The sequence below is a fragment of the Zingiber officinale genome, chromosome 10A, assembly GCF_018446385.1.
Source record: "Zingiber officinale cultivar Zhangliang chromosome 10A, Zo_v1.1, whole genome shotgun sequence".
Classification (NCBI taxonomy): Eukaryota; Viridiplantae; Streptophyta; class Magnoliopsida; order Zingiberales; family Zingiberaceae; genus Zingiber; species Zingiber officinale.
In genome coordinates, this window is record NC_056004.1 from 56,529,047 (window position 1) to 56,543,755 (window position 14,709).

Genomic DNA, 14,709 nt, shown 5'->3' on the forward strand with positions numbered 1-14,709 from the left:
ATTTGTTGAACCAAATATTATATCATCTACGTATATTTGTACAATAAATATGTCTGTATTTAATGATTTAACAAACAAGGTTGGGTCAATTTGACCTTGGTTGAATCCTTTAGATGTTAAGTACGATGTTAGCCGTTCATACTATGCCCTGGGTGCTTGTTTAAGTCCATATAATGCTTTCTTTAACTTAAAAACATAATCAGGGTGTTCTAGACTTTCAAACCCAGGAGGCTGACCTACATAAACTTCTTCTTTAATTAGTCCATTAAGAAAAGTAGACTTAACATCCATTTGGTATAGTTTAAATCCCTTGTGGGCTGCATAACTTAGTAACATTCTAATGGATTCTAATCTGGCTACTGGGGTATAGGTTTCATCATAGTCAAGTCCTTCATCCTGACTAAACCCTTTGGCAACTAGCCTACCTTTATTTCTAATAATTTCCCCAGTTTCACTTAACTTGTTTCTGAATATCCATTTTGTTTCTATTATTTTCTTATTCTTAGGTGGTGGTACTAGGTCCCAAACTTCATTACACTCAAATTGGGCTAGTTCTTCTTGCATAACTATAATCCAGTCTGGGTCTAGTAGGGATTCATCCACAGTTTTGGGTTCAATTTTTGAAATTAGAGAAATTTGACTTAGGTTTCTAAAGGATGATCTGGTTTGAACTCTCAAGTTTGGGTCACCAATTATTTGATCAATTGGATGGTTAGGATTTACTCTTATAGTTCTAGGGGGTTCATTTTCTTGAGTGTGTTCATCTTCTTCATAGTCTAGGGATTGATTGGTTTCTTCAGAGTTATTAATTTCAGTAGGTTGAAGTTGAGTTTGTTCTTGGGTTTCTTCAAATTTTACATTTGTGATTTCCTCGATTTTTAGCGTTATTTTATTATATATTCTGTAACCCCTACTGTTTAGAGAGTATCCTACAAAAATTCCATTTTCTATTTTAGAGGTGAATTTTCCTAAGTGTTCTCTAGTATTTAGGATGAATGCTGGACACCCAAATACTTTAAAATATTTTATGTTAGGTTGTTTGTTATAAAATATTTTAAAGAAGGTTTTATTATGTCTTTTATTTAATGTTGTTCTATTTTTCACATAGCAGGCTGTGCTAACAGCTTCTGCCCAGAAATATTTAGGTAGGTTATATTCATTTAACATGGTTCTAGAGGCTTCTAGTAAGGTTCTATTTTTTCTTTCTACAATTCCATTTTGTTGGGTGGTTTTAGGACATGAAAATTCGTGATGGTAGCCATTTTCAAGACAGAATTTGTTAAAATTATGATTTTTAAATTCTCCCCCATTGTCACTCCTAATTCTTTTAATTTTAATATCTTTTTCGTTTTCAATTTGTTTGCAGAAATTTATAAAGATTTCAAAAGTTTCATCTTTATGTTTTAAGAATTTTACCCAAGTAAATCTAGAATAATCATCTATAATTACTAAACAATATAAGTTTCCATTTATAGATTTGACTCCATGGGAGTCAAAAAGGTCTAAATGTAGAAGTTCTAATATTGAGTTAGTTTGTGGCTGATTTGTTTGTTTGTGAGTGGATTTGGTTTGTTTACCTTGTTGATAAGCATTACATATGGTTGAATCTAAGTTAGGTAATTTTGGTAAGCCTCTCACAAGTCCATTTAGTTTACTTATATTTCTAAAGTTGGTGTGAGACATCCTTCTATGCCATAACAAAGTTTCTTCTTTTTGTGTTAAATAACACTTAATGGAAGAAGTGGTTAAGTTGATGGCATAGATGTTGTCTTTTCTAAAACCTTTTAGGCTTATGGTAGGATTGTCTAGATGTTTTATTAAACACTCTGTGGATAGAAATTTAACCTTATACCTAGTATCACACAATTGACTTATACTTAGAAGATTATATTTAAAATTTTCAACAAGTAAAACATTTGTAATTATAAAGTCTATTTTTAATTCAATATTACCTATACCAATTACCTTGAGTTTGCCGTTGTTTCTAAAGGCAACTGTTCCTAAGATTTTGTAAGTGAGTTGAGTGAACTTGGTGTGATCTCCAGTCATATGTTTGGAGCAACCACTGTCCAAAATCCACTTCGTTTCCTACAGTAAGTGGGATTTAACGTTAGTCTTTTTATTTTTGAGCAGACACTATTTAAGTTAAGTTTTAAAATTTAAAGTGAATTTTAAGTTTGATATTGATTTTGAAATTAATTTTTTAAGTTTAAAATTAAAGTTTTGAAATTAATTTTTAAGTTTAAAATTAAAAATTTGAAATTAATTTTTAAGTTTAAAATTTTGAAATTAATTTTTAAGTTAACAAATTTAAGCCTTATTCATCTCACCCGATCTATATTATCAATCAAGGAATCCTATGATTTTGTGAGATGGAATTGGATTTTTAATTATGGAGTTTTGGTTTAACTTGTGTTAGATTCAGATTTAGCTTTGGTCTCCACAGATAGACATTCTTCGGATAAACTTCTAAGCTTGGTGAGTCACATGGACGTCATTAGTAGTAACCAACCTTTCGAGGTTTTCCGAATAGTCCTATCCACAGAGCTTAGTACTAAATCTTGGTCTAACTGGTTAGGATTCATTTAAGGGTAGCTTCGGTCAGTTCCACTTGGCCAAATGCACCAGATCGAAATCATATCTTTCTAGACATGCAATGCCCAAGTTTCCCTAACGTACTATCATCCAAAAACTTCACCAGTACCATGATTCAAGTTAAACTTGGTCTCTAATCCTAATTACCCTTCCGGGTTAGTTTGTTTTAGGTTACCCTGTCGGGTAAGTTAGTTTTGGAGGTGCCAGCTATTCTGAAGCCTCCCCCTGAATTATTGGTCATTAATTTAAATTTTGGATTTAGGTTTGTGTCGATTCCTTTTATAGTTATGGTTAACTTGGTGATAATTTTGTTGATTTTTAAAGTGTTTAAATTTTGAATTTGATTTAGGTTTGTATTTTGTATTTTGGTTTGGTTTATTCGATTTTATATAATGTATTTTTTCTTTAGGTATATAATATTGATTAAGTCCTATTTGCGTGGTTAAAGCACGCTTTCGGAACCCAAGCTAGATTGGTTGATTTGTATTGAGTTATTAATGATTTGAAGGTTTTATTTGAATTCGACTTATATCCTAGTCCGGTTTTATTATAGCATGCTTTTTGATTATTTAGGATTAAGTCTAGATTTTTTGATCTTGTTGTGAATTTTTCTAACATCTCTTTTAAATTGTTTATTTCATTTTTTAATGATAAATTATCCTCCTCAAGTGCTAGATCTTGAGTTGGATTTGAATTTTTTATTTGTTCTTTGAGGTTTTGATTTTCCTCAAGAAGTGATTTGTTTTCATTTTCTAGTTTAATTAATTTACTATTTAAACAGGAAATAATTCTAAAATTTTTTTTGTTTAAATTAAAATATACCTCATTCGGGCCTTCGGAAACGAGTACGGACTCGTGGCTTGTTTCGGGTTCAGACCCGTCTTCATCTTCCAACTCGTCTTCTGTTTCAGCTTCGCGAGCCATCAGTGCGAGGTGGCTCTGATGTTTCTGCTCTTCTTCCTCTGATTCGTCCGAGGAGTCGTCCCACGTTGCTTTGAGGGCCTTCTTTTTGTTTGGCTTCGGTTTGTTGAACTTTAGTTTTGGGCATTCGTTCTTGTAGTGTCCCTTTTTATTGCAGCCGAAGCAAGTCACGTTCCTTTGTTCTGAGGGAGAACTGATCTTTTGAAGGTCCTTTTTGCTGAAGCTCCTTTTTCTCCTGGTGAACATTTTTCTTACCAAGTTCACCAGGTGTTCTTCGTCTTCGGAGTCTTGGTCGGAATCTTCTTCATATTCGGGTTTGCTCTTCTTCTCTTTGGAGGAACCTGCAAATAAAGTTATACCTTTCTCGGCTCCAGCATTAGTTTGTTCATGTAATTCTAATTCACAGAAAAGCTCGTCTAATTTTAATTTAGAAAGATTTTAGAAATTTTGTAGGCATCTACAATTGATGCCCACAAACTATTACGTGGAAAAGCATTTAATGCGTACCTTATTAAGTCTCTATTTTCCATCTGGTGGCCTATCGCATGAAGTCCATTGAGGATGTCCTTGATCCTCGCGTGAAGCTGATTTGCCGTTTCACCTTCATGCATTTTTATATTAAAAATTTTATTTAAAAGCAGGTCTCGTTTTGTTACCTTGGCGTTGCTCGTTCCCTCATGTAGCTCGATCAATTTGTCCCACAGCTCTTTAGTGTTTTTATGTGGACCGACTCTGTTCAGTTCTTCTCTTGTTAGTCCGCACTGTAGAGTGTTGATCGCTTTATTTTCTGTTGACTCCTTTTTCTTCAAATCTGCTATCCAGTCTTCAGGATCCAGTATATTCCCTGAGGTGTCTGCTGGAATTTTGTAAGGGTTCGTAATGCTCATCCACTGGTCGAAGTCTGTTTTGAGGTAAACCTCCATGCGCTTCTTCTAGTACGGAAAATCGTCCCCGTTGAAAAGTGGAGGTCGTACTGTGCTGAAGCCTTCTTGTTGAGACATCCTGTGCACAAGTAAATAACCAAAAAATATCCCAAGACTTGGTCTTGGATTAGTAGTGTGGGCAGAAAAAAATAGTAGAAAAATCTAGATTAGTGTTGCACCAATTTAGATTTAATTGCAACAAAAAATATAAAAAAAATGATAAACCAGTTTGGTTTTAAGTGTAAAACTGAAGACCGGAAAAAAAGAGAAAAAAAAATTTCACCCCCAGTCTGATTGGTGGTTGCACCAAATCAGAGCGGTACCTGCTCTTATACCACTTGTAGGACCGTTAGATTCGATAGAGGGGGGGGTGAATATCGATTCGAAAATATCGAGTATAAGCGCAGCGAAAAAGTAAAGTAGACACAAGGTTTTTTACTTCGTTCGGAGCCTGTGACGACTCCTACTCGAAGGCCCGTACTCCTTGAGTACTTTGGTTGGGCAATTCACTAGCAATTCGGATAATTACAATTTAAGTACAAAAAGATGCTAATGAAAAGAAAAACAAAGCTGTACCGACAGACAAGGAATTTAAAAGAGCGGGATCGTGTCGTCGGAGCTTTGTGAGCGTCGTTGGAGCGCAGAGCAGCAGAGTGAGTAATCTCAGAGTTCTCAGATGTGAAAGTTGATTCTGAAGCTCCTGCCTGGGGCTTCTTTTATATGTTGCTCCGGGCGCCTGGATTCCTTTCGGGCGCCTGGAATGTGACGTAGCTGCTCAAACCGAGATGCTCCACGTGGCGACGAGCGAGTTTGGATGAAGTTTGCCTCCCGGGCGCTCGGATCCCTTCCGGGCGCCAGAACCTCCGGGTGCCTGAATTCCTTCCGGGCGCCCGGACCCTGTTTTCCCGCAGAATCCGTCCTGCAAGACAAATGTTAGTCCGGAGGCAAATTTACCCTGCAACACAGATTGTTAGCAAAAGCAAAGTGAGTATGAATTAGCAAAAAAGGAGTATGACTTAGATTCCATCTTTCCGAGATCGGAATCTAGTCACGATCTCGACTTAGACATCCGAAATAGATCTAAGCTGGATCGACGCCTAATGTTCCCTTCCCGGGAACGCGTCCTCGCAGTCACTCCCCTCCAGTGACTTACCTCACTTACCTGCCAGACGTCCGGTCAGCCCTTCGACCCGTCTGGACTTCTCGCCAGCTATCCGGTCAGCCCGTCGACCTAGCTGGACTTCTTGTAAAGCGTCCGGTCAGCCCGTCGACCCGCTTGGACTTCTCGCCAGCTATCCGGTCAGCCCGTCGACCTAGCTGGACTTCGTGCCAGACATCCGGTCAGCCCGTCGACCTGTCTGGACTTCTCCTGCACACTCGATCAAAGTGTCAGACAACAACAAAACTAACTTAACCTATTTGTCATTCATCAAAACCTGGGTTAAATCGTTAGTGCTAATCGCACCAACACCTTCCAATGCTTGAAGGCGCCTTCAGATACTATTCGTTAGAAGGATTTTTCCTCATTTTGCCCTGCAAGTTGTGTTACTTTAAAACTAAAACATCTAACCTATACAACAAAGTTAGCACAATGATAATAAGTAGTAATTAGCTCCTGTCCTCCAAGGACCAAGAACTAGTCAATGTCTCAGATTAGGGATCCAAAATGAGCCTAACCTGGACCGACACCTACTGTCTCTTAACCAGGATGCGTCCTCATGGAGTCACTCTCCTCTAGTGACTTACCTTTACTTACTAACTTATAGTTGGTTGACTAGCCTTTTGACCCACCAGGTCTTCTTGCCAGTTGTCTGGTCCGCAGACTCAACTGGACTTCTACCGGTTGTCTGATCCCATGGACCCAATTGGACTTCCTGCTAGATATTCGGTCAGCCTGTTGACCTATTTGGACTACCCACTAGCTATCCAGTCCTGTAAACCTAGCTGGATTTCAGCCTAGAATCAGGTCCTTTAGACCATCAATTCCTGCACACTTGGTAAAGTAATCAGATCATCAAAAGCACTTAACTCACTTGTCATTCATCAAAACTTGAGTTAGACCATTAGTGCAAACTGCACCAACACAACTGCTACTGGCCGAACGAGAGCACCAGTCAGTCGGTCCTTTTGGTGGGACATCGACCAACCAGGCAGCATAATCTAGTAAGACAACCACGCAGGAAGAAGTTGGTTACTATTCTGGAATATCGTACTGGTTTCCCTGTACAAAAATTTTGTACAAGTCTTGAACCATTCCTAACAACCTATTGTGTTCTTTAGAAATTAAATTTGGAATCGCAAACAGAACTTAACATTATTGATTCCAAATTCAACTTATCTATTCTTAGAGGTTTAGACTTGGATTACAAACGATGTTTAACATTATTAATCCAAATCCACCCATGTTACAAATTTGATTAAATATTAATTTCAGAGATCGGCTTCCAGGTTAAACATGGAGAGGTACTAGATCTTCTTGGTTATGGGAGCATCTACCACTTCCTAGATAAAGTCTTTCAACAAAATTCAATATTTAATCTCCTTATAGTAACCCTATGTTTAACCATTAAGAACAATCGAATCACAAGATCAAAAAAACAAAAGAAACATAAACTCGAATCATAAATTCGAAACCTAGAATCGTTAGCCTCTTGTGTTTGGTATTTCAAAAATCCATACAAAGAAAGCTAGTATGATGCGGAATAAAACTACTAGTTATACCTTTCTTTATAAGCAACGACCTCTTGATCTTCTATTGTATTCCTCTTCTTTTCTTAGATGTCATCTGGGCGACGATCTACCAAGAAGAAAACCACCAAAGCCTTCCTTGCTTCCAAGTTTCGGCCACCACCATAATGCTCCAAGGGATGCTAGAAAACAATACCTCCTTTCTCTACTTCTTCACCTCCAAGCCACCGGCCACCAAGTGCTCCACAAGGGAAGATGCCACCGGCCACAATGAAGAAGAGAAAGAGAAGAGGTAGGGCCGACCACCAAGGATGGAGGAGAGGAGCAATATAATAAGTTGTGTGTCATGAAGGCACCCTCTCCCCCTCTTTTATATTCCTTGGTGAATCCAAAAAAGGAAAGTTTTATAACAAAAAATAAAACTTCCTTTTATTTCTCTATATTGGCCAACCACCATGTGTTTAATCATACAAGGAAAGATTTTAAACAAAAATTAAAATCTTTTTTATAAATTCCTTTTGTGGTTGACTATAAAAGGAATATTTTATAAATTAAAATCTCTCTCTTTTAAATCCTTTTATGGATATCTAAAAAGATAAGATTTAAAAATAAAACTCCTTTTATATCATGGTTACAAAAACAAAAGTTTTATCAAAAAATTAAAATCTTTCTTTCACATTATAGATAACTACAAATGAGGGAAGATATCTAATCTCTCTTTTAATTCTTTGTAGAAAATCTATAAAAGGAAAGATTTTAAAATTTAAAACTCTCTTTTAAAACCATGAGGATGAAAACATAAAAGGACAGATTTTATCAAAATTTTATTTATAATAAAATCCCTCTTCCCTTTTCACACTTGGCCGCCCCCTTGCTTGGGCTCCAAGCAAGGCTTGCCCTAGCTCAAGCACCAAGCTTGGCTTGGTTGGCCCCTTGCTTGTGCTCCAAGCAAGGATAGGGGCCAGCCCCTAGCAAGGGCTAAGAGGCTAGGCTTTGGGTGGATATAAGCCTATATATAAGAGAATACAATAGAGACTGAGAGGAGGAATTGGTTATGGTCTCTCGATGAACTTGAGCTTCCAGTGTTCGCCCCGAACACCCAACTCAAGTTCATCAATAATAACTCATACCACTAAAGAGCTATTATTGAACTACCACACCAATCCTAAATTACATTTTGGGCTCCATCTTATCATGAGTGTGTTAATCTCCCTATGTTTAAGATATCGAATGTCCACTAATTAAATGAGTGTCTGACAACTCACTTAATTAATATCTAGCTCCAAGAGTAGTACCACTCAACCTTATCGTCATGTCAGACTAAATCCACCTACAGGGTTTACATGATAATCCTTATGAGATCCTCTTAGGGGCATCATCAACCTAGATTCCTAGGACACAATTTCATTCTATAATCAACAACACACCATATAAATAATATCATTTTCCAACTTATCGGGCCTATTGATTTATCGAACTAAATCACACCCTTTGATAAATTAAAGAAATAAATATTAAGTATACGTTCTTGTTATTATATCATGATTAAGAGCACACACTTTCATAATAACAGAGGTCTTGTTCTTTTATATAGTCAGTATAAAAAGATACTACCTCAAATGGTCTTGCTCAATACATTTAGAGTGTACTAGTGTAATTTTATAGTGAAGATAAACTAATACCAAATTACACTACGACTATTCTAATGGTTTGCTTCTATCTATCTTAGTTGTGAGCTACTGTTTATAATTTATAAGGAACTGATAACATGATCTTCTGTATGTGACACCACACACCATGTTATCTATAATATAAATTAATTGAACAACTACACTTAGCATATAAATGTAGACATTTGACCAATGTGATTCATTATTTCAAAATAAATGTTTATAAAAAAAACTAGGCTTTTAGTATACACTTTAACAATCTCCCACTTATTCTAAAAGACTATGCTATCATAAACACTGCCATACATCTGATTCCCATTCCTTCAACATGTCGATCAAAAGATTTCGCCGGAAGGGCCTTAGTGAAAGGATCTGCCAGGTTATCTGCTGATGCAATCTTGGCAACAACAACTTCTCTTCGCTTTACGATGTCTCGTATCAGGTGGTACTTGCGCTCTATGTGTTTACTCGCCTTATGGGCTCGTAGTTCCTTCGAGTTTTCTACTACACCGCTATTATCACAATAAATTGTGATAATTTTTGGCAAACCAGGAATCACATCTAGGTCCATTAAAAAGTTCCTGAGCCATACAACTTCTTTGGCTGTCTCAGAGGCTGCCACATACTCAGCTTCCACGGTTGAGTCTGAAATGCATTTCTACTTAACACTCCTCCATGCTATGGATCCACCTCCTAAAGTAAACACATAACTTGAGGTAGACTTCCTATTATCCCTATCTGATTGGAAGTCAGAATGTGTGTAATCCACAGGGAGCAAATTATCTGCTTGGTAAACCAGCATATAATCTCTAGTCCTTCTCAAGTACTTCAATATAAGCTTTATAGTAGTCCAATGTCCTTGTCCAGGGTTATTTTGATATCTGCTAACCATGCCCACGGCAAAACAGATATCCGGTATCATGCATAACACAGCATATATTAGGCTTCCTATAGCTGAAGTATAAAGAACTGCCTTCATGTCCCCTATCTCCTTTAATGTCTTCGGAGACATCTCTTTAGATAAAGCTACTCCATGTCTAAAAGGTAGAAAACCTTTCTTGGAGTCTTGCATGCTAAAACGAGCAAGGATTGTATCGATATATGAATCTTGGGACAAGCACAACATCCTTTTCTTGTGATCCCTTATTACTTTGATCCCAAGAATATGTGCGCATTCTCCTAAGTCCTTCATATCGAATTACTTGGACAACCATACCCTTACTTCTGACAACACTTTGATATTGTTTCCAACTAACAAAATGTCATCTACGTATAGTACAAGAAATACCACCACGTTTCTATCACACTTCTTGTATACACAAGACTCATCCGGACACTGAATAAATCCATACGACTAGATTACTTCATTAAACCTGATGTTCCAAGACCTTGAAGCTTGCTTTAGTCCATAAATAAACCGATTTAGCTTGCACATTAGATGCTCTTTGCCCTTTGCTATGAACCCCTTTGGTTGCTTCATATGGATGTTTTCTTCAAGACTTCCGTTAAGGAAAGCTGTCTGGACATCTATTTGTCAAACCTCATAATCCATATGAGTGACAATAGATACGAGTATCTGGATAGACTTAAGCATGTCCACCGGTAAAAAAGTTTCCTCATAATTGATTCCCTCTTTCTGAGTGTACCCTTTCGCAACAAGCCTTGCTTTGAAGGTTTCCACCTTCCCGTCTATCCCTCTTTTCCTTTTGTAGATCCATTTACATCCAATAGCTTTTACACTATTTGATTGTTCTACTAGCTCCCAGACTTTGTTAGAATACATATATTCTATTTCTGAATTAATTGTTCTTTGCCAAGATGCTGCATCTTTATCTTGGAGTGCTTCGTCATATGTTCGGGGATCAGATTCATATTTACCTGGGATCAAGTCCGATGACTCTCCCAAAAACATGAATCTTTCAGTTTGCTTAACAACCCTCCCACTACGACGAGGCACTGTCTGTTGTTGTGTATCATTTGTGATACGTGTTGCAGTTTCTTGTGATATTTCATCTTGCACTGTTGGTACTAAAGTAGGCATGTCCTCTCTTATTTCTTCTAGAACAATTTCACTCATGGGTTTATGGTTTATTACATAATCTTCCTCTAAATATCGAGCATTGGTGCTAACAATGATCTTCTGATTTTTAGAATTATAAAACAAATCACTTTTCGTTCCCTTAGAATATCCTATAAACAGACAAACTTCTGTACGTGATTCAACTTGTCAGTATCTCCCTTTAGCACATTTGTTAGACTACCCCATATCCGAATATGACTCAGACTAGGTTTACACCCATTTCATAATTCCATGGGAGTAGAGGGTACTGATTTAGAAGATACCATATTCAGAATGTACACTGCTGTTTCCAGAGCATATCCCCAAAATAAATTTGGTAATTCTGAATAACTCATCATCGATCTAACCATTTTCATAAGAGTCCTATTCCTTCATTCTGCTACACCATTCTGTTGGGATGTACCAGGTGCAGACAATTGGGATTGAATCCCAGCCTCTGATAAGTAATTCCTAAACTCTCCAAAGAGGTATTCGCCACCACGATCAGACCGTAGTGTCTTGATACTTTTACCATGATGTTTCTCCACATCAGCCTTGTACTCTTTGAACTTATCAAAGCAGTCAGGTTTGCGGTGCATCAAGTAAATGTATCCATATCTCGAATAGTCGTCTATGAAAGAGATAAAACATTTGAAACCACCTCTTGCCTGGATAGACATAGGACCACACAAATCAGAATGAACTAATTCTAACACATCTTTGGCTCTATACCCCTTGGCCTTAAAAGTTCTCTTGGTCATTTTACCTTCCAACCAAGATTTACAAGTTGGAAAGTTTTCCAACACTAATGAACCCAAGAGTCCATCGACTATTAGCCTTTGAATCCTACTCAAGTTAATATGACCAAGCCTTAGATGCCAAAGATATGTTTGATTCATCTCCGAAGGTTCCTTTCTCTTATTAGAATTAGAACATGTGTTATTAATTTCCATTTGTTGTTTTGTGGGAGTAATTGGACTTAGAGTATACAAATTACCTACTAATGTACTAGAATAGATAATTACCCTATTTTTCTTGACAACCACTTTGTCATCAAAAGAAACAGTATTTCCATCCACAAATAGTTTAGAAATTGAAATTAAATTCTTTCTAAAAGTTGGCACATAAAGACAATTTCTCAAAACCAAAGTTCTATTCCTATCGAATGATAAGTAGACGTCTCCCACTATAACAACCACCACTTTCGTAGCATTTCCCATGTAGACGGTTATCTCTCCCTCATATAGTCGTCGGGTTTCCTGGAACCCCTACAATGTATTGCAGACATGATCAGCGGCTCTTGTATCTACACACCAGGTGTTGGTAGATAACACCGCTAAATATATTTCAACTATTAGAAAATAAGATATACCTTTATTATTCTCTCTCCTATGAGGATAGTCTGTATTCCAATGTCCAGACTGCTTGCAGATGAAGCACTTACCCTTTGGCTTCTTTACTCCAGCTTTAGGTCCAGTACCTAGAGATCTATTCACCTTCTTTGTTGAGCCAGCCTGTTTCTTCTTCTTCTTCTTGCCATTCGACTTAGAAGTAGAAACATTTTCAGCAAAGTGAATCTGAGAACTATGATGAAATATATCTTCTGCTACCTGAAGTTCTGTCAGAAGTTCCGCCAACGTATAAGCCCTTTTGTTCATGTTATAGTTCAGGTGGAACTGCTCAAAACTTCTTGGCAGCGTTTGGAGAATAATATCGATCTGGGTTTCCCCATCGATTTCACCTCCAAGGATTTGTATTTCATTCAAATAAGCCATCATATTTAGGATATGATCCCTTACGGGAGTCCCCTCTGACATGGTGGCTGTCATTAATTTTCTCATAGCTTCTTGCCTAGCAGCCCGATCCTGGTGTCCAAAGAGATCCTTGAGATTGTTCATTATATGATAAACAGTTGGTAAATCCTGATGCTGATGTTGCAGTACATTTGACATTGAAGCCAAAATGTAACACTGCGCCATATCATCTGCCTTGACCCATTTCCCATGATGCTCAATCTCCTCTTCACTAGAATCGCCGTTAGGCACATTAGGGCAAACCTCTAACAGTACATACTTATAGCCTTCAGCAGTTAGGACAATGTCCAGGTTTCTTTTCTAATCTATATAATTGAGACCAGTAAGTTTGTTCTCTTTCAGTATAATAGCCAGTGGGTTGAAAGTCATCCTAAGAATCACAAAAAAACTTTTGGTCAAAACTCTAAATTTAGAATAACATTGATTCCTCAAACAATATTATTTAAATTTACCAACGTCTCAAAACACCGTGAATTTTGCATGCCACGTTAGTGTAGACATATACAAATTCAACATTTGTAAGAGGAGGTTTTACCTATTAATTTTATTATCTTGTCATCCTAACTTTATGACAAATAAAATTAATAGTTGGTATTCCTTTGGTCACACAAATAATAGCAGCGTCTCCGTTGGGGAGAATACTATTAAATGCGCCTAAATGTATACCATTACTTGATACTTAGTCCATAAAATAGGATTGTGTCCCTTCAGTTGAAGAAGATCACATGCTCCTAAATAATTTTCTATGACCTTCCATAAAGGAAGTTTGATCTAGTGATCCACAAACAAACTCATCCCTTCTGGAGGGAGGCACTCAGAGCCAACACATAAGTTTGTTGCATCACTTACAAACCAGTAATGGAGACCGTAGAATTTATTTACTAATCCCTCTCCCACTTAGTTATTTAAGGTGAGGAATTTTAATATGCACACACATATCACAGCAAATAAAGCAATAAATATGGAAAAATAATTTTCCAACTATTATGGCATTTTCCATCACTGTCCTCCGTGTGCTGCCAACCCTAGCTGCTGCCATCTTTAGCCACCGCAATTGAGTCTAGTTGCCTCATCTATCTTGCTTCTTTTTCCGCTACACCTCTGGTCCATAAATAGTACCACGCCTCGCAAGGATACGATTCGCGGTAAAAATAGAATTTTACATATAACGATCCTATATTCCATAAAGGAATGTACATGTAATCTAGATCAAAACTAAAATGTAAAATGCTAAAACTAATACAACTCCTACTGTATTTAATACATATAATCATGCACATACATAAAATGCCCTAGACATGTCCGAGGGTCCAGTCACACACAATCACATTAGGGCCATAATAGTTGGATCTAGGATGCCTGCAACCACAGAGTTAAATCTATTTGCACATCCTACTATTATCCTGCCTAAAATATGTATGACATGTGCATAATTAAACTGAAAACCAAACACACAGAGGCAAACCCTAGCATAATATTAAGTATACATGCTTGTTATTATATCATGATTAACAGCACACACTTTTATAAAAATAGAGGTCTTGTTCCTTTATTTAGTCTGTATAAAAAGATACTACCTCAAATGGTCCTGCTTAATATACTCAGAGTGTACTAGTGTAATTTTATAGTCAAGATAAACTAATATCAAATTACACTACGACTATTCCAATGGTTTGTTCCTATCTATCTTAGTCGTGAGCTACTGTTTATAATTTATAAGGAACTGATAACATGATCTTTTATGTCACACCATGTTATCTACAATATAAATTAATTGAACAACTACACTTAGCATATAAATGTAGACATTTGACCAATGTGATTCTTTATTTCAAAATAAATGTTTACAAAAAATACTAGGCTTTTAGTATACACTCTAACAGAAGTGTCTGCCGACCCTCTCCTAGCCTCTGAAGTTTCTCCACCTGATGAGGTGGAGGCGTCTTTGAAGAGGAGGCCAAGCGGCGTCAGCTTATCCTTGCAACACAATTCTTTGAGGGACAAGTGTCCCCTCTCATAGTGCCTTCACCTCAACTCAT